The following is a 23357-nucleotide window of genomic DNA, read 5'->3' as shown; positions in this document are numbered from 1 at the left end:
ATGAAACACATTGATTTTTATCATTTGTATTGAAAACAACATTGTCATATGTCTTTTCTTGGATCTAAATAATACGAAACCTCGCTCTATGATTTGAAGTTAAAATCCTCAAATATGGTAATATAGTGACTTTTTCACGTTATTCATGTAGTGTGATTTTACGTATATATATTCGTTTTATACCAATATTTCGATACTACTTCATGTAGTCTCACGATATGTGATTTGGCCTTCAAATCTCAGAATTTCGCAAACTTTGCATTTAAAGCAAGTTTTCTTGCATTTTGTTTTGTACTAAAAATCATCGAATATAGCAATATTTTTACCTTTATCAACTCCTTTTCCTTTATGTGATTTAAACAAAATATCATCGAATTAGGCAATATTTGGCCGTTTTTCCACGTTTATGTGAATTTTCAGTTTATTGTTACTATTTCATTAAATATACGAGAAAAATTATGCAAACACATAATTGATCAGAAAATAACCTTATATACTTCATTTTCAAACGTTTCTCGTTTCAAACATATGTTTCTCGTTAAAATACTGAGTAAGATATTTAAAAGGGGAGAATTTCTGTTTTTATTGCATATATCGACGTTTCAGCCGGAGTAGAACGGTTATACGTGTACATCTTCCATCGGTAATATAAACCGAAAATCAGGAACATTTTAGTTAATTTTAATGAAAACACATTGATTTTTGTCATTTGTATTGGAATCAATATCTTTATACGTCTTTCCTAGGGTCTAAAAAATACGAAACGTCGCTCTATGATTCGAAGTTAAAATCCTCAAATTTGGTATAATAATGAATTTTTTCACGTTTTTCATGTAGTTTGATATTACGTAAATATATTCATTTTTACCAATATTTCGATACTATTTCATGTAGTATCACGATATATGATTTTGCCTTCAAATCTCAGATTTTCGCATAATATTGCATTTTAAGCAAGCTTTCTTGCATTTTGTTTCGTACTAAAAATCATCGAATTCAGCAATATTTTGACGTTTATCATCCCCTTTTCCTTTATGTGATATAAACAAAATATCATCGAATTAGGCAATGTTTTGCTGTTTTTCCACGTTTTTGTGAATTTTAATTTTATTGCTATTAATTCATTATATATACGATAAAAATGGTGCAAACACATAATTGATTAGAAATTAACCTTAAACACTTCATTTTCAATCAACTATTTGTTTCTCGTTAAAATACAGAGAAAGATATTGAAAAGTGGAGAAGTTCTGTTTTTATTGCATATATCGACGTTTCAGCCGGATTAGAGCGGTTTTACATGTACATCTTCCATGGGTAATATAAACGGAAAATCAGGAACATTTTTGTTAATTCTAATGAAAACACATTGATTTTTATCATTTGTATATGAAACAACATTGTCATATGTCTTTTCTTGGATCTAAATAATACGAAACCTCGCTCTATGATTTGAAGTTAAAATCCTCAAATATGGAAATATAGTGACTTTTTTCACGTTATTCATGTAGTGTGATTTTACGTATATATATTCGTTTTTACCAATATTTCGATACTACTTGATGTTTTCTCACGATATGTGATTTGGCCTTCAAATCTCAGTATTTCGCAAATTTTGCATTTTTAAGCAAGTTTTCTTGCATTTTGTTTTGTACTAAAAATCATCGAATTTAGCAATATTTTGACCTTTATCATCCCCTTTTCCTTTATGTGATTTAAACAAAATATCATCGAATTAGGCAATATTTTGCCGTTTTTCCACGTTTATGTGAATTTTCAGTTTATTGTTAATATTTCATTAAATATACGAGAAAAATTATGCAAACACATAATTGATCAGAAAAATAACCTTAAATACTTCATTTTCAAACAACTATTTGTTTCTCGTTAAAATACTGAGTAAGATATTTAGAAGAGGAGAATTTCTGTTTTTATTGCATATATCGACGTTTCAGCCGGAGTAGAACGGTTATACGTGTACATCTTCCATCGGTAATATAAACCGAAAATCAGGAACATTTTAGTTAATTTTAATGAAAACACATTGATTTTTGTCATTTGTATTGAAGCAATATCTTTATACGTCTTTTCTAGGGTCTAAAAAATACGAAACGTCGCTTTATGATTCGAAGTTAAAATCCTCAAATTTGGTATAATAATGACTTTTTTCACGTTTTTCATGTAGTTTGATATTACGTAAATATATTCATTTATACCAATATTTCGATACAATTTCATGTAGTAACACGATATATGATTTGGCCTTCAAATCTCAGATTTTCGAATAATATTGCATTTTAAGCAAGTTTTCTTGCATTTTGTTTCGTACTAAAAATCATCGAATTCAGCAATATTTTGACGTTTATCATCCCCTTTTCCTTTATGTGATATAAACAAAATATCATCGAATTAGGCAATGTTTTGCTGTTTTTCCACGTTTTTGTGAATTTTAATTTTATTGCTATTAATTCATTATATGTACGATAAAAATGATGCAAACACATAATTGATTAGAAATTAACCTTAAACACTTCATTTTAATCAACTATTTGTTTCTCGTTAAAATACTGAGAAAGATATTGAAAAGGGAAGAAGTTCTGTTTTTATTGCATATATCGACGTTTCAGCCGGATTAGAGCGGTTTTACATGTACATCTTCCATCGGTAATATAAACGGAAAATCAGGAACATTTTTGTTAATTCTAATGAAAACACATTGATTTTTATCATTTGTATTTAAAACAACATTGTCATATGTCTTTTCTTGGATCTAAATAATACGAAACCTCGCTCTATGATTTGAAGTTAAAATCCTCAAATATGGTAATATAGTGACTTTTTTCACGTTATTCATGTAGTGTGATTTTACGTATATATATTCGTTTTTACCAATATTTCGATACTACTTGATGTTTTCTCACGATATGTGATTTGGCCTTCAAATCTCAGTATTTCGCAAATTTTGCATTTTTAAGCAAGTTTTCTTGCATTTTGTTTTGTACTAAAGATCATCGAATTTAGCAATATTTTGACCTTTATCATCCCCTTTTCCTTTATGTGATTTAAACAAAATATGATCGAATTAGGCAATATTTTGCCGTTTTTCCACGTTTATGTGAATTTTCAGTTTATTGTTACTATTTCATTAAATATACGAGAAAAATTATGCAAACACATAATTGATCAGAAAATAACCTTAAATACTTCATTTTCATACAACTATTTGTTTCTCGTTAAAATACTGAGTAAGATATTTAAAAGGGGAAAATTTCTGTTTTTATTGCATATATCGACGTTTCAGCCGGAGTAGAACGGTTATACGTGTACATCTTCCGTCGGTAATATAAACCGAAAATCAGGAACATTTTAGTTAATTTTAATGAAAACACATTGATTTTTGTCATTTGTATTGGAAGCAATATCTTTATACGTCTTTTCTAGGGTCTAAAAAAATACGAAACGTCGCTTTATGATTCGAAGTTAAAATCCTCAAATTTGGTATAATAATGACTTTTTTTACGTTTTTCATGTAGTGTGATTTTACGTATATATATTCATTTTTACCAATATTTCGATACTATTTCACGTAGTCTCACGATATGTGATTTGGCCTTCAAATCTCAGAATTTCGCAAATTTTGCATTTTAAACAAGCTTTCTTGCATTTTGTTTCGTACTAAAAATCATCGAATTCAGCAATATTTTGACGTTTATCATCCCCTTTTCCTTTATGTGATATAAACAAAATATCATCGAATTAGGCAATATTTTGCTGTTTTTCCACGTTTTTGTGAATTTTCAGTTTATTGTTATTAATTCATTAAATATACGAAAAAAATTATGCAAACACATAATTGATCAGAAAATAACCTTAAATACTTCATTTTCAAACAACTATTTGTTTCTCGTTAAAATACTGAGTAAGATATTTAAAAGGGGAGAATTTCTGTTTTTATTGCATATATTGACGTTTCAGCCGGAGTAGAACGGTTATACGTGTACATCTTACATCGGTAATATAAACCGAAAATCAGGAACATTTTAGTTAATTTTAATGAAACCACATTGATTCTTGTCATTTGTATTGGAAGCAATATCTTTATACGTCTTTTCTAGGGTCTAAAAAAATACGAAACGTCGCTCTAGGATTCGAAGTTAAAATCCTCATATTTGGTATAATAATGACTTTTTTCACGTTTTTCATGTAGTTTGATATTACGTAAATATATTCATTTATACCAATATTTCGATACTATTTCGCGTAGTATCACGATATGTGATTTGGCCTTCAAATCTCAGATTTTCGCATAATATTGCATTTTAAGCAAGCTTTCTTGCATTTTGTTTCGTACTAAAAATCATCGAATTCAGCAATATTTTGACGTTTATCATCCCCTTTTCCTTTATGTGATATAAACAAAATATCATCGAATTAGGCAATATTTTGCTGTTTTTCCACGTTTTTGTGAATTTTCAGTTTATTGTTATTAATTCATTATATATACGATAAAAATTATGGAAACACATAATTGATCAAAAAATAACCTTAAATACTTCATTTTCAATCATCTATTTGTTTCTCGTTAAAATACTGAGTAAGATATTGAAAAGGGGAGAAGTTCTGTTTTTATTGCATATATCGACGTTTCAGCCGGATTAGAACGGTTTTACGTGTACATCTTCCATCGGTAATATAAACCGAGAATCAGGAACGTTTTAGTTAATTTTAATGAAAACACATTGATTTTTATCATTTGTATTGGCAGCAACATCTTTATACGTCGTTTCTAGGATCTAAAAAATACGAAACGTCGCTCTATGATTCGAAGTTAAAATCCTCAAATTTGGTAAAATAATTACTTTTTTCACGTTTCTCATGTAGTTTGGTATTACGTAATTTTTTTCATTTTTACAAATATTTCGATACTATTTCACGTAGTATCACGATATATGATTTGGCCTTCAAATTCAGATTTCGCCTAATATTGCTTTTTAAGCAAGTTTTCTTGCATTTTGTTTCGTAATAAAAATCATCGAATTCAGCAATATTTTGACGTTTATCATCCCCTTTTCCATTATTTGATATAAACAAAATATTATCGAATTAGGCAATATTTTGCTGTTTTTCCACGTTTTTGTGAATCTTCAGTTTATTGTTATTAATTCATTAAATATACGATTAAAATGATGCAAACACATAATTGATTAGAAAATAACCTTAAACACTTTATTTTCAATCACCTATTTGTTTCTCGTTAAAATACTGAGTAAGATATAAAAAAGGGGAGAAGTTCTGTTTTTATTGCATATATCGACGTTTCAGCCGGATTAGAGCGGTTTTAAGTGTACATCTTCAATCGGTAATATAAACGGAAATCAAGAACATTTTAGTTAATTCTAATGAAACACATTGATTTTTATCATTTGTATTGAAAACAACATTGTCATATGTCTTTTCTTGGATCTAAATAATACGAAACCTCGCTCTATGATTTGAAGTTAAAATCCTCAAATATGGTAATATAGTGACTTTTTCACGTTATTCATGTAGTGTGATTTTACGTATATATATTCGTTTTATACCAATATTTCGATACTACTTCATGTAGTCTCACGATATGTGATTTGGCCTTCAAATCTCAGAATTTCGCAAACTTTGCATTTAAAGCAAGTTTTCTTGCATTTTGTTTTGTACTAAAAATCATCGAATATAGCAATATTTTTACCTTTATCAACTCCTTTTCCTTTATGTGATTTAAACAAAATATCATCGAATTAGGCAATATTTGGCCGTTTTTCCACGTTTATGTGAATTTTCAGTTTATTGTTACTATTTCATTAAATATACGAGAAAAATTATGCAAACACATAATTGATCAGAAAATAACCTTATATACTTCATTTTCAAACGTTTCTCGTTTCAAACATATGTTTCTCGTTAAAATACTGAGTAAGATATTTAAAAGGGGAGAATTTCTGTTTTTATTGCATATATCGACGTTTCAGCCGGAGTAGAACGGTTATACGTGTACATCTTCCATCGGTAATATAAACCGAAAATCAGGAACATTTTAGTTAATTTTAATGAAAACACATTGATTTTTGTCATTTGTATTGGAATCAATATCTTTATACGTCTTTCCTAGGGTCTAAAAAATACGAAACGTCGCTCTATGATTCGAAGTTAAAATCCTCAAATTTGGTATAATAATGAATTTTTTCACGTTTTTCATGTAGTTTGATATTACGTAAATATATTCATTTTTACCAATATTTCGATACTATTTCATGTAGTATCACGATATATGATTTTGCCTTCAAATCTCAGATTTTCGCATAATATTGCATTTTAAGCAAGCTTTCTTGCATTTTGTTTCGTACTAAAAATCATCGAATTCAGCAATATTTTGACGTTTATCATCCCCTTTTCCTTTATGTGATATAAACAAAATATCATCGAATTAGGCAATGTTTTGCTGTTTTTCCACGTTTTTGTGAATTTTAATTTTATTGCTATTAATTCATTATATATACGATAAAAATGGTGCAAACACATAATTGATTAGAAATTAACCTTAAACACTTCATTTTCAATCAACTATTTGTTTCTCGTTAAAATACAGAGAAAGATATTGAAAAGTGGAGAAGTTCTGTTTTTATTGCATATATCGACGTTTCAGCCGGATTAGAGCGGTTTTACATGTACATCTTCCATGGGTAATATAAACGGAAAATCAGGAACATTTTTGTTAATTCTAATGAAAACACATTGATTTTTATCATTTGTATTTGAAACAACATTGTCATATGTCTTTTCTTGGATCTAAATAATACGAAACCTTGCTCTATGATTTGAAGGTGAAATCCTCAAATATGGTAATATAGTGACTTTTTTCACGTTATTCATGTAGTGTGATTTTACGTATATATATTCGTTTTATACCAATATTTCGATACTACTTCATGTAGTCTCTCGATATGTGATTTGGCCTTCAAATCTCAGAATTTCCCAAATTTTGCATTTTAAGCAAGTTTTCTTGCATTTTGTTTTGTACTAAAAATCATCGAATATAGCAATATTTTTACCTTCATCATCTCCTTTTCCTTTATGTGATTTAAACAAAATATCATCGAATTAAGCAAGATTTTGCCGTTTTACCACGTTTATGTGAATTTTCAGTTTATTGTTCCTATTTCAATAAATATACGAGAAAAATTATGCAAACACATAATTGATCAGAAAATTACCTTATATACTTCATTTTCAAACAACTATTTGTTTCTCGTTAAAATACTGAGTAAGATATTTAAAAGGGGAGAATTTCTGTTTTTATTGCATATATCGACGTTTCAGCCGGAGTAGAACGGTTATACGTGTACATGTTTCATCGGTAATATAAACCGAAAATCAGGAACATTTTAGTTAATTTTAATGAAAACACATTGATTTTTGTAATTTGTATTGGAATCAATATCTTTATACGTCTTTTCTAGGATCTAAAAAATACGAAACGTCGCTCTATGATTCGAAGTTAAAATCCTCAAATTTGGTATAATAATGAATTTTTTTCACGTTTTTCATGTAGTTTGATATTACGTAAATATATTAATTTTTACCAATATTTCGATACAATTTCATGTAGTATCACGATATGTGATTTGGCCTTCAAATCTCAGATTTTCGCATAATATTGCATTTTAAGCAAGTTTTCTTGCATTTTTTTTCGTACTATAAATCATCGAATTCAGCAATATTTTGACGTTTATCATCCCCTTTTCCTTTATGTGATATAAACAAAATATCATTGAATTAGGCAATGTTTTGCTGTTTTTCCACGTTTTTGTGAATTTTAATTTTATTGCTATTAATTCATTATATATACGATAAAAATGATGCAAACACATAATTGATTAGAAATTAACCTTAAACACTTTATTTTCAATCACCTATTTGTTTCTCGTTAAAATACTGAGTAAGATATAAAAAAGGGGAGAAGTTCTGTTTTTATTGCATATATCGACGTTTCAGCCGGATTAGAGCGGTTTTAAGTGTACATCTTCAATCGGTAATATAAACGGAAATCAAGAACATTTTAGTTAATTCTAATGAAACACATTGATTTTTATCATTTGTATTGAAAACAACATTGTCATATGTCTTTTCTTGGATCTAAATAATACGAAACCTCGCTCTATGATTTGAAGTTAAAATCCTCAAATATGGTAATATAGTGACTTTTTCACGTTATTCATGTAGTGTGATTTTACGTATATATATTCGTTTTATACCAATATTTCGATACTACTTCATGTAGTCTCACGATATGTGATTTGGCCTTCAAATCTCAGAATTTCGCAAACTTTGCATTTAAAGCAAGTTTTCTTGCATTTTGTTTTGTACTAAAAATCATCGAATATAGCAATATTTTTACCTTTATCAACTCCTTTTCCTTTATGTGATTTAAACAAAATATCATCGAATTAGGCAATATTTGGCCGTTTTTCCACGTTTATGTGAATTTTCAGTTTATTGTTACTATTTCATTAAATATACGAGAAAAATTACGCAAACACATAATTGATCAGAAAATAACCTTATATACTTCATTTTCAAACGTTTCTCGTTTCAAACATATGTTTCTCGTTAAAATACTGAGTAAGATATTTAAAAGGGGAGAATTTCTGTTTTTATTGCATATATCGACGTTTCAGCCGGAGTAGAACGGTTATACGTGTACATCTTCCATCGGTAATATAAACCGAAAATCAGGAACATTTTAGTTAATTTTAATGAAAACACATTGATTTTTGTCATTTGTATTGGAATCAATATCTTTATACGTCTTTCCTAGGGTCTAAAAAATACGAAACGTCGCTCTATGATTCGAAGTTAAAATCCTCAAATTTGGTATAATAATGAATTTTTTCACGTTTTTCATGTAGTTTGATATTACGTAAATATATTCATTTTTACCAATATTTCGATACTATTTCATGTAGTATCACGATATGTGATTTGGCCTTCAAATCTCAGATTTTCGCAGAATATTGCATTTTAAGCAAGCTTTCTTGCATTTTGTTTCGTACTAAAAATCATCGAATTCAGCAATATTTTGACGTTTATCATCCCCTTTTCCTTTATGTGATATAAACAAAATATCATCGTATTAGGCAATATTTTGCTGTTTTTCCACGTTTTTGTGAATTTTCAGTTTATTGTTATTAATTCATTAAATATACGATTAATATGATGCAAACACATAATTGATTAGAAATTAACCTTAAACACTTCATTTTCAATCACCTATTTGTTTCTCGTTAAAATACTGAGTAAGATATTAAAAAGGGGAGAAGTTCTGTTTTTATTGCATATATCGACGTTTCAGCCGGATTAGACCAGTTTTACGTGTACATCTTCCATCGGTATTATAAACGGAAAATCAGGAACATTTTAGTTAATTTTAATGAAAACACATTGATTTTTATCATTTGTATTTGAAACAACATTGTCATATATCTTTTCTTGGATCTAAATAATACGAAACCTCGCTCTATGATTTAAAGTTAAAATCCTCAAATATGGTAATATAGTGACTTTTTTCACGTTATTCATGTAGTGTGATTTTACCTATATATATATTCGTTTTATACCAATATTTCGATACTATTTCATGTAGTCTCACGATATGTGATTTGGCCTTCAAATCTCAGAATTTCGCAAATTTTGCATTTTAAGCAAGTTTTCTTGCATTTTGTTTTGTACTAAAAATCATCGAATATAGCAATATTTTTACCTTTATCATCTCCTTTTCCTTTATGTAATTTAAACAAAATATCATCGAATTAGGCAATATTTTGCCGTTTTTCCACGTTTATGTGAATTTTCAGTTTATTGTTACTATTTCAATAAATATACGAGAAAAATTATGCAAACACATAATTGATCAGAAAATAACCTTATATACTTCATTTTCAAACAACTATATGTTTCTCGTTAAAATACTGAGTAAGATATTTAAAAGGGGAGAATTTCTGTTTTTATTGCATATATCGACGTTTCAGCCGGAGTAGAACGGTTATACGTGTACATGTTTCATCGGTAATATAAACCGAAAATCAGGAACATTTTAGTTAATTTTAATGAAAACACATTGATTTTTGTAATTTGTATTGGAATCAATATCTTTATACGTCTTTTCTAGGATCTAAAAAATACGAAACGTCGCTCTATGATTCGAAGTTAAAATCCTCAAATTTGGTATAATAATGAATTTTTTTCACGTTTTTCATGTAGTTTGATATTACGTAAATATATTAATTTTTACCAATATTTCGATACAATTTCATGTAGTATCACGATATGTGATTTGGCCTTCAAATCTCAGATTTTCGCATAATATTGCATTTTAAGCAAGTTTTCTTGCATTTTGTTTCGTACTAAAAATCATCGAATTCAGCAATATTTTGACGTTTATCATCCCCTTTTCCTTTATGTGATATAAACAAAATATCATCGAATTAGGCAATGTTTTGCTGTTTTTCCACGTTTTTGTGAATTTTAATTTTATTGCTATTAATTCATTATATATACGATAAAAATGATGCAAACACATAATTGATTAGAAATTAACCTTAAACACTTCATTTTAATCAACTATTGTTTCTAGTTAAAATACTGAGAAAGATATTGAAAAGGGGAGAAGTTCTGTTTTTATTGCATATATCGACGTTTCAGCCGGATTAGAGCGGTTTTACATGTACATCTTCCATCGGTAATATAAACGGAAAATCAGGAACATTTTTGTTAATTCTAATGAAAACACATTGATTTTTATCATTTGTATTTGAAACAACATTGTCATATGTCTTTTCTTGGATCTAAATAATACGAAACCTCGCTCTATGATTTGAAGTTAAAATCCTCAAATATGGTAATATAGTGACTTTTTTCACGTTATTCATGTAGTGTGATTTTACGTATATATATTCGTTTTTACCAATATTTCGATACTACTTGATGTTTTCTCACGATATGTGATTTGGCCTTCACATCTCAATATTTCGCAAATTCTGCATTTTTAAGCAAGTTTTCTTGCATTTTGTTTTGTACTAAAAATCATCGAATTTAGCAATATTTTGACCTTTATCATCCCCTTTTCCTTTATGTGATTTAAACAAAATATCATCGAATTATGCCGTTTTTCCACGTTTTTGTGAATTTTCAGTTTATTGTTAGTAATTAATTATATATACGATAAAAATTATGCAAATACATAATTGATCAGAAAATAACCTTAAATACTTCATTTTCAATCATCTATTTGTTTCTCGTTAAAATTCTGAGTAAGATATTGAAAAGGGGAGAATTTCTGTTTTTATTGCATATATCGACGTTTCAGCCGGATTAAAACGGTTTTACGTGTACATCTTCCATGGGTAATATAAACCAAAAATCAGGAACATTTTAGTTAATTTTAATGAAAACACATTGATTTTTATCATTTGTATTGGAAGCAACATCTTTATACGTCTTGTCTAGGGTCTAAAAAATACGAAACGTCGGTCTATGATTCGAAGTTAAATTCCTCAAATTTGGTATAATAATGACTTTTTTCACGTTTTTCTTGTAGTTTGATATTTCGTAAATATATTCATTTTTACCAATATTTCGATACAATTTCATGTTGTATCACGATATGTGACTTTTCCTTCATATCTCAGACTTTCGCATAATATTGCATTTTAAGCAAGTTTTCTTGCATTTTGTTTCGTACTAAAAATCATCGAATTCAGCAATATTTTGACGTTTATCATCCCCTTTTCCATTATTTGATATAAACAAAATATTATCAAATTAGGCAATATTTTGCTGTTTTTCCACGTTTTTGTGAATTTTAAGTTTATGGTTATTAATTCATTAAACATACGATTAAAATGATGCAAACACATAATTGATTAGATATTAACCTTAAACACTTCATTTTCAATCACCTATTTGTTTCTCGTTAAAATACTGAGTAAGATATTAAAAAGGGGAGAAGTTCTGTTTTTATTGCATATATCGACGTTTCAGCCGGATTATAGCGGTTTTAAGTGTACATCTTCAATCGGTAATATAAACGGAAAATCAAGAACATTTTAGTTAATTCTAATGAAACACATTGATTTTTATCATTTGTATTGAAAACAACATTGTCATATGACTTTTCTTGGATCTAAATAATACGAAACTTCGCTCTATGATTTGAAGTTAAAATCCTCAAATATGGTAATATAGTGACTTTTTTCACGTTATTCATGTAGTGTGATTTTACGTATATATATTCGTTTTATACCAATATTTCGATAGTACTTCATGTAGTCTCACGATATGTGATTTGGCCTTCAAATCTCAGAATTTCGCAAATTTTGCATTTTAAGCAAGTTTTCTAGCATTTTGTTTTGTACTAAAAATCATCGAATTTAGCAATATTTTGACCTTTATCAATCCCTTTTCTTTTATGTGATTCAAACAAAATATCATCGAATTAGGCCGTTTTTCCACGTTTTTGTGAATTTTCAGTTTATTTTTATTAATTCAATATATATACGATAAAAATTATGGAAACACATAATTTATCAAAAAATAACATTAAATACTTCATTTTCAATCATCTATTTGTTTCTCGTTAAAATACTGAGTAAGATATTAAAAAGGGGAGAAGTTCTGTTTTTATTGCATATATCGACGTTTCAGCCGGATTAGACCGGTTTTACGTTCACATCTTCAATCGGTAATGTAAACGGAAAATCAGGAACATTTTAGTTAATTCTAATGAAAACACATTGATTTTTATCATTTGTATTTGAAACAACATTGTCATATGTCTTTTCTTGGATCTAAATAATACGAAACCTCGCTCTATGATTTGAAGTTAAAATCCTCAAATATGGTAATATAGTGACTTTTTTCACGTTATTCATGTAGTGTGATTTTGTGTATATATATTCGTTTTTACCAATATTTCGATACAACTTGATGTTTTCTCACGATATGTGATTTGGCCTTCAAATCTCAGAATTTCGCAAATTTTGCATTTTAAGCAAGTTTTCTTGCATTTTGTTTTGTACTAAAAATCATCGAACTTAGCAATATTTTGACCTTTATCATCCCCCTTTTCCTTTATGTGATTTAAACAAAATATCTTCGAATTAGGCAATATTTTGCCGTTTTTCCACGTTTATGTGAATTTTCAGTTTATTGTTACTATTTCATTAAATATACGAGAAAAATTATGCAAACACATAATTGATCAGAAAATAACCTTAAATACTTCATTTTCAAACAACTATTTGTTTCTCGTTAAAATACTAACTAAGATATTTAAAAGGGGAGAATTTCTGTTTTATTGCATATATCGACGTTTCAGCCGGAGTAGAACGGTTATACGTGTACATCTTCCATCGGTAATATAAACCGAAAATCAGGAACATTTTAGTTAATTTTAATGAAAACACATTGATTTTTGTCACTTGTATTGGAAGCAATATCTTTATACGTCTTTTCTAGGGTCTAGAAAATACGAAACGTCGCTTTATGATTCGAAGTTAAAATCCTCAAATTTGGTATAATAATGACTTTTTTCACGTTTTTCATGTAGTTTGATATTACGTAAATATATTCATTTTTACCAATATTTCGATACTATTTCATGTAGTATCACGATATGTGATTTGGCCTTCAAATCTCAGATTTTCGCATAATATTGCATTTTAAGCAAGCTTTCTTGCATTTTGTTTCGTACTAAAAATCATCGAATTCAGCAATATTTTGACGTTTATCATCCCCTTTTTCTTTATGTGATATAAACAAAATATCATCGAATTAGGCAATATTTTGCTGTTTTTCCACGTTTTTGTGAATTTTCAGTTTATTGTTATTAATTCATTAAATATACGATAAAAATGATGCAAACACATAATTTATTAGAAATTAATCTTAAACACTTCATTATCAATCAACTATTTGTTTCTCGTTAAAATACTGAGTAAGATATTGGAAAGGAGAGAAGTTCTGTTTTTATTGCATATATCGACGTTTCAGCCGGATTAGAGCGGTTTTACGTGTACATCTTCCATCGGTAATATAAACGGAAAATCAGGAACATTTTAGTTAATTTTAATGAAAACACATTGATTTTTATTATTTGTATTGGAAGCAACATCTTTATATGTCTTTTCTAGGGTCTAAAAAATACGAAACGTCGCTCTATGATTCGAAGTTAAAATCCTCAAATTTGGTATATTAATGAATTTTTTCACGTTTTTCATGTAGTTTGATATTACGTAAATATATTAATTTTTACCAATATTTCGATACTATTTCATGTAGTATCACGATATGTGATTTGGCCTACAAATCTCAGATTATCGCATAATATTGCATTTTAAGCAAGCTTTCTTGCATTTTGTTTCGTACTAAAAATCATCGAATTCAGCAATATTTTGACGTTTATCATCCCCTTTTCCTTTATGTGATATAAACAAAATATCATCGAATTAGGCAATATTTTGCTGTTTTTCCACGTTTTTGTGAATTTTCAGTTTATTGTTATTAATTCATTAAATATACGATTAAAATGATGCAAACACATAATTGATTAGAAATTAACCTTAAACACTTCATTTTCAATCACCTATTTGTTTCTCGTTAAAATACTGAGTAAGATATTAAAAAGGGGAGAAGTTCTGTTTTTATTGCATATATCGACGTTTCAGCCGGATTAGAGCGGTTTTAAGTGTACATCTTCAATCGGTAATATAAACGGAAAATCAAGAACATTTTAGTTAATTCTAATGAAACACATTGATTTTTATCATTTGTATTGAAAACAACATTGTCATATGTCTTTTCTTGGATCTAAATAATACGAAACCTCGCTCTATGATTTGAAGTTAAAATCCTCAAATATGGTAATATAGTGACTTTTTTCACGTTATTCATGTAGTGAGATTATATATATATATATATATTCGTTTTATACCAATATTTCGATACTACTTGATGTTTTCTCACGATATGTGATTTGGCCTTCAAATCTCAGTATTTCGCAAATTTTGCATTTTTAAGCAAGTTTTCTTGCATTTTGTTTTGTACTAAAAATCATACAATTTAGCAATATTTTGACCTTTATCATCCCCTTTTCCTTTATGTGATTTAAACAAAATATCATCGAATTAGGCCGTTTTTCCACGTTTTTGTGAATTTTCAGTTTATTGTTATTAATTCATTATATATACGATAAAAATTATGCAAACACATAATTGATCAGAAAAAACCTTAAATACTTCATTTTCAATCATCTATTTGTTTCTCGTTAAAATACACAGTAAGATATTGAAAAGGGGAGAATTTCTGTTTTTATTGCATATATCGACGTTTCAGCCGGATTAAAACGGTTTTACGTGTACATCTTCCATCGGTAATATAAACCAAAAATCAGGAACATTTTAGTTAATTTTAATGAAAACACATTGATTTTTATCATTTGTATTGGAAGCAACATCTTTATACGTCTTATCTAGGGTCTAAAAAATACGAAACGTCGCTCTATGATTCGAAGTTAAAATCCTCAAATTTGGTATAATAATGACTTTTTTCACGTTTTTCTTGTAGTTCGATATTACGTAAATATATTCATTTTTACCAATTTTTCGATACAAATTCATGTAGTATAACGATATGTGATTTGGCCTTCAAATCTCAGATTTTCGCATAATATTGCATTTTAAGCAAGTTTTCTTGCATTTTGTTTCGTACTAAAAATCATCGAATTCAGCAATATTTTGACGTTTATCATCCCCTTTTCCTTTATGTGATATAAACAAAATATTATCGAATTAGCTAATATTTTGCTGTTTTTCCACGTTTTTGTGAATTTTCAGTTTATGGTTATTAATTCATTAAATATACGATAAAAATGATGCAAACACATAATTTATTAGAAATTACCCTTAAACACTTCATTATCAATCAACTATTTGCTTCTCGTTAAAATACTGAGTAAGATATTGGAAAGGGGAGAAGTTCTGTTTTTATTGCATATATCGACGTTTCAGCCGGATTAGAGCGGTTTTAAGTGTACATCTTCAATCGGTAATATAAACGGAAAATCAAGAACATTTTAGTTAATTCTAATGAAACACATTGATTTTTATCATTTGTGTTGAAAACAACATTGTCATATGTCTTTTCTTGGATCTAAATAATACGAAACCTCGCTCTATGATTTGAAGTTAAAATCCTCAAATATGGTAATATAGTGACTTTTTTCACGTTATTCATGTAGTGTGATTTTACGTATATATATTCGTTTTATACCAATATTTCGATACTTCTTCATGTAGTCTCACGATATGTGATTTGGCCTTCAAATCTCAGAATTTCTCAAATTTTGCATTTTAAGCAAGTTTTCTTGCATTTTGTTTTGTAGTAAAAATCATCGAATATAGCAACATTTTTACCTTTATCAACTCCTTTTCCTTTATGTGATTTAAACAAAATATCATCGAATTAGGCAATATTTTGCCGTTTTTCCACGTTTATGTGAATTTTCAGTTTATTGTTACTATTTCATTAAATATACGAGAAAAATTACGCAAACACATAGTTGTTTGAAAATGAAGTATTTAAGGTTATTTTCTGATCAATTATGTGTTTGCATAATTTTTCTCGTATATTTAATGAAATAGTAACAATAAACTGAAAATTCACATAAACGTGGAAAAACGGCAAAATATTGCCTAATTCGATGATATTTTGTTTAAATCACAGAAAGGAAAAGGAGTTGATAAAGGTAAAAATATTGCTATATTCGATGATTTTTAGTACAAAACAAAATGCACGAAAACTTGCTTAAAATGCAAAATTTGCGAAATTCTGAGATTTGAAGGCCAAATCACATATCGTGAGACTACATGAAGTAGTATCGAAATATTGGTATAAAACGAATATATATACGTAAAATCACACTACATGAATAACGTGAAAAAAGTCACTATATTACGATATTTGAGGATTTTAACTTCAAATCATAGAGCGAGGTTTCGTATTATTTAGATCCAAGAAAAGACATATGACAATGTTGTTTTCAATACAAATGATAAAAATCAATGTGCTTTAATAGAATTAACTAAAATGTTCTTGATTTTCCGTTTATATTACCGATTGAAGATGTACACTTAAAACCGCTCTAATCCGTCTCAAACGTCGATATATGCAATAAAAACAGAACTTCTCCCCTTTTTAATATCTTACTCAGTATTTTAACGAGAAACAAATAGTTGTTTGAAATTGAAGTATTTAAGGTTATTTTCTGATCAATTATTTGTTTCTCGTTAAAATACTGAGTAAGATATTTAAAAGGGGAGAATTTCTGTTTTTATTGCATATATCGACGTTTCAGCCGGAGTAGAACGGTTATACGTGTACATCTTCCATCGGTAATATAAACCGAAAATCAGGAACATTTTAGTTAATTTTAATGAAAACACATTGATTTTTGTCATTTGTATTGGAAGCAATTTCTTTATACGTCTTTTCTAGGGTCTAAAAAATACGAAACGTCGCTTTATGATTCGAAGTTAAAATCCTCAAATTTGGTATAATAATGACTTTTTTCACGTTTTTCATGTAGTTTGATATTACGTAAATATATTCATTTTTACCAATATTTCGATACAATTTCATGTAGTATCACGATATATGATTTGGCCTTCAAATCTCAGATTTTCGAATAATATTGAATTTTAAGCAAGTTTTCTTGCATTTTGTTTCGTACTAAAAATCATCGAATTCAGCAATATTTTGACGTTTATCATCCCCTTTTCCTTTATGTGATATAAACAAAATATCATCGAATTAGGCAATGTTTTGCTGTTTTTCCACGTTTTTGTGAATTTTAATTTTATTGCTATTAATTCATTATATATACGATAAAAATGATGCAAACACATAATTGATTAGAAATTAACCTTAAACACTTCATTTTAATCAACTATTGTTTCTAGTTAAAATACTGAGAAAGATATTGAAAAGGGGAGAAGTTCTGTTTTTATTGCATATATCGACGTTTCAGCCGGATTAGACCGGTTTTACGTTCACATCTTCAATCGGTAATGTAAACGGAAAATCAGGAACATTTTAGTTAATTCTAATGAAAACACATTGATTTTTATCATTTGTATTTGAAACAACATTGTCATATGTCTTTTCTTGGATCTAAATAATACGAAACCTCGCTCTATGATTTGAAGTTAAAATCCTCAAATATGGTAATATAGTGACTTTTTTCACGTTATTCATGTAGTGTGATTTTGTGTATATATATTCGTTTTTACCAATATTTCGATACAACTTGATGTTTTCTCACGATATGTGATTTGGCCTTCAAATCTCAGAATTTCGCAAATTTTGCATTTTAAGCAAGTTTTCTTGCATTTTGTTTTGTACTAAAAATCATCGAACTTAGCAATATTTTGACCTTTATCATCCCCCTTTTCCTTTATGTGATTTAAACAAAATATCTTCGAATTAGGCAATATTTTGCCGTTTTTCCACGTTTATGTGAATTTTCAGTTTATTGTTACTATTTCATTAAATATACGAGAAAAATTATGCAAACACATAATTGATCAGAAAATAACCTTAAATACTTCATTTTCAAACAACTATTTGTTTCTCGTTAAAATACTAACTAAGATATTTAAAAGGGGAGAATTTCTGTTTTATTGCATATATCGACGTTTCAGCCGGAGTAGAACGGTTATACGTGTACATCTTCCATCGGTAATATAAACCGAAAATCAGGAACATTTTAGTTAATTTTAATGAAAACACATTGATTTTTGTCACTTGTATTGGAAGCAATATCTTTATACGTCTTTTCTAGGGTCTAGAAAATACGAAACGTCGCTTTATGATTCGAAGTTAAAATCCTCAAATTTGGTATAATAATGACTTTTTTCACGTTTTTCATGTAGTTTGATATTACGTAAATATATTCATTTTTACCAATATTTCGATACTATTTCATGTAGTATCACGATATGTGATTTGGCCTTCAAATCTCAGATTTTCGCATAATATTGCATTTTAAGCAAGCTTTCTTGCATTTTGTTTCGTACTAAAAATCATCGAATTCAGCAATATTTTGACGTTTATCATCCCCTTTTTCTTTATGTGATATAAACAAAATATCATCGAATTAGGCAATATTTTGCTGTTTTTCCACGTTTTTGTGAATTTTCAGTTTATTGTTATTAATTCATTAAATATACGATAAAAATGATGCAAACACATAATTTATTAGAAATTAATCTTAAACACTTCATTATCAATCAACTATTTGTTTCTCGTTAAAATACTGAGTAAGATATTGGAAAGGAGAGAAGTTCTGTTTTTATTGCATATATCGACGTTTCAGCCGGATTAGAGCGGTTTTACGTGTACATCTTCCATCGGTAATATAAACGGAAAATCAGGAACATTTTAGTTAATTTTAATGAAAACACATTGATTTTTATTATTTGTATTGGAAGCAACATCTTTATATGTCTTTTCTAGGGTCTAAAAAATACGAAACGTCGCTCTATGATTCGAAGTTAAAATCCTCAAATTTGGTATATTAATGAATTTTTTCACGTTTTTCATGTAGTTTGATATTACGTAAATATATTAATTTTTACCAATATTTCGATACTATTTCATGTAGTATCACGATATGTGATTTGGCCTACAAATCTCAGATTATCGCATAATATTGCATTTTAAGCAAGCTTTCTTGCATTTTGTTTCGTACTAAAAATCATCGAATTCAGCAATATTTTGACGTTTATCATCCCCTTTTCCTTTATGTGATATAAACAAAATATCATCGAATTAGGCAATATTTTGCTGTTTTTCCACGTTTTTGTGAATTTTCAGTTTATTGTTATTAATTCATTAAATATACGATTAAAATGATGCAAACACATAATTGATTAGAAATTAACCTTAAACACTTCATTTTCAATCACCTATTTGTTTCTCGTTAAAATACTGAGTAAGATATTAAAAAGGGGAGAAGTTCTGTTTTTATTGCATATATCGACGTTTCAGCCGGATTAGAGCGGTTTTAAGTGTACATCTTCAATCGGTAATATAAACGGAAAATCAAGAACATTTTAGTTAATTCTAATGAAACACATTGATTTTTATCATTTGTATTGAAAACAACATTGTCATATGTCTTTTCTTGGATCTAAATAATACGAAACCTCGCTCTATGATTTGAAGTTAAAATCCTCAAATATGGTAATATAGTGACTTTTTTCACGTTATTCATGTAGTGAGATTATATATATATATATATATTCGTTTTATACCAATATTTCGATACTACTTGATGTTTTCTCACGATATGTGATTTGGCCTTCAAATCTCAGTATTTCGCAAATTTTGCATTTTTAAGCAAGTTTTCTTGCATTTTGTTTTGTACTAAAAATCATACAATTTAGCAATATTTTGACCTTTATCATCCCCTTTTCCTTTATGTGATTTAAACAAAATATCATCGAATTAGGCCGTTTTTCCACGTTTTTGTGAATTTTCAGTTTATTGTTATTAATTCATTATATATACGATAAAAATTATGCAAACACATAATTGATCAGAAAAAACCTTAAATACTTCATTTTCAATCATCTATTTGTTTCTCGTTAAAATACACAGTAAGATATTGAAAAGGGGAGAATTTCTGTTTTTATTGCATATATCGACGTTTCAGCCGGATTAAAACGGTTTTACGTGTACATCTTCCATCGGTAATATAAACCAAAAATCAGGAACATTTTAGTTAATTTTAATGAAAACACATTGATTTTTATCATTTGTATTGGAAGCAACATCTTTATACGTCTTATCTAGGGTCTAAAAAATACGAAACGTCGCTCTATGATTCGAAGTTAAAATCCTCAAATTTGGTATAATAATGACTTTTTTCACGTTTTTCTTGTAGTTCGATATTACGTAAATATATTCATTTTTACCAATTTTTCGATACAAATTCATGTAGTATAACGATATGTGATTTGGCCTTCAAATCTCAGATTTTCGCATAATATTGCATTTTAAGCAAGTTTTCTTGCATTTTGTTTCGTACTAAAAATCATCGAATTCAGCAATATTTTGACGTTTATCATCCCCTTTTCCTTTATGTGATATAAACAAAATATTATCGAATTAGCTAATATTTTGCTGTTTTTCCACGTTTTTGTGAATTTTCAGTTTATGGTTATTAATTCATTAAATATACGATAAAAATGATGCAAACACATAATTTATTAGAAATTACCCTTAAACACTTCATTATCAATCAACTATTTGCTTCTCGTTAAAATACTGAGTAAGATATTGGAAAGGGGAGAAGTTCTGTTTTTATTGCATATATCGACGTTTCAGCCGGATTAGAGCGGTTTTAAGTGTACATCTTCAATCGGTAATATAAACGGAAAATCAAGAACATTTTAGTTAATTCTAATGAAACACATTGATTTTTATCATTTGTGTTGAAAACAACATTGTCATATGTCTTTTCTTGGATCTAAATAATACGAAACCTCGCTCTATGATTTGAAGTTAAAATCCTCAAATATGGTAATATAGTGACTTTTTTCACGTTATTCATGTAGTGTGATTTTACGTATATATATTCGTTTTATACCAATATTTCGATACTTCTTCATGTAGTCTCACGATATGTGATTTGGCCTTCAAATCTCAGAATTTCTCAAATTTTGCATTTTAAGCAAGTTTTCTTGCATTTTGTTTTGTAGTAAAAATCATCGAATATAGCAACATTTTTACCTTTATCAACTCCTTTTCCTTTATGTGATTTAAACAAAATATCATCGAATTAGGCAATATTTTGCCGTTTTTCCACGTTTATGTGAATTTTCAGTTTATTGTTACTATTTCATTAAATATACGAGAAAAATTACGCAAACACATAGTTGTTTGAAAATGAAGTATTTAAGGTTATTTTCTGATCAATTATGTGTTTGCATAATTTTTCTCGTATATTTAATGAAATAGTAACAATAAACTGAAAATTCACATAAACGTGGAAAAACGGCAAAATATTGCCTAATTCGATGATATTTTGTTTAAATCACAGAAAGGAAAAGGAGTTGATAAAGGTAAAAATATTGCTATATTCGATGATTTTTAGTACAAAACAAAATGCACGAAAACTTGCTTAAAATGCAAAATTTGCGAAATTCTGAGATTTGAAGGCCAAATCACATATCGTGAGACTACATGAAGTAGTATCGAAATATTGGTATAAAACGAATATATATACGTAAAATCACACTACATGAATAACGTGAAAAAAGTCACTATATTACGATATTTGAGGATTTTAACTTCAAATCATAGAGCGAGGTTTCGTATTATTTAGATCCAAGAAAAGACATATGACAATGTTGTTTTCAATACAAATGATAAAAATCAATGTGCTTTAATAGAATTAACTAAAATGTTCTTGATTTTCCGTTTATATTACCGATTGAAGATGTACACTTAAAACCGCTCTAATCCGTCTCAAACGTCGATATATGCAATAAAAACAGAACTTCTCCCCTTTTTAATATCTTACTCAGTATTTTAACGAGAAACAAATAGTTGTTTGAAATTGAAGTATTTAAGGTTATTTTCTGATCAATTATTTGTTTCTCGTTAAAATACTGAGTAAGATATTTAAAAGGGGAGAATTTCTGTTTTTATTGCATATATCGACGTTTCAGCCGGAGTAGAACGGTTATACGTGTACATCTTCCATCGGTAATATAAACCGAAAATCAGGAACATTTTAGTTAATTTTAATGAAAACACATTGATTTTTGTCATTTGTATTGGAAGCAATTTCTTTATACGTCTTTTCTAGGGTCTAAAAAATACGAAACGTCGCTTTATGATTCGAAGTTAAAATCCTCAAATTTGGTATAATAATGACTTTTTTCACGTTTTTCATGTAGTTTGATATTACGTAAATATATTCATTTTTACCAATATTTCGATACAATTTCATGTAGTATCACGATATATGATTTGGCCTTCAAATCTCAGATTTTCGAATAATATTGAATTTTAAGCAAGTTTTCTTGCATTTTGTTTCGTACTAAAAATCATCGAATTCAGCAATATTTTGACGTTTATCATCCCCTTTTCCTTTATGTGATATAAACAAAATATCATCGAATTAGGCAATGTTTTGCTGTTTTTCCACGTTTTTGTGAATTTTAATTTTATTGCTATTAATTCATTATATATACGATAAA

Source organism: Procambarus clarkii, chromosome 67 (assembly GCF_040958095.1).
Source record: "Procambarus clarkii isolate CNS0578487 chromosome 67, FALCON_Pclarkii_2.0, whole genome shotgun sequence".
NCBI classification, from domain to species: Eukaryota; Metazoa; Arthropoda; class Malacostraca; order Decapoda; family Cambaridae; genus Procambarus; species Procambarus clarkii.
The sequence above is the reverse complement of the archived record's forward strand: the minus strand, read 5'-3'. Positions refer to the sequence as shown.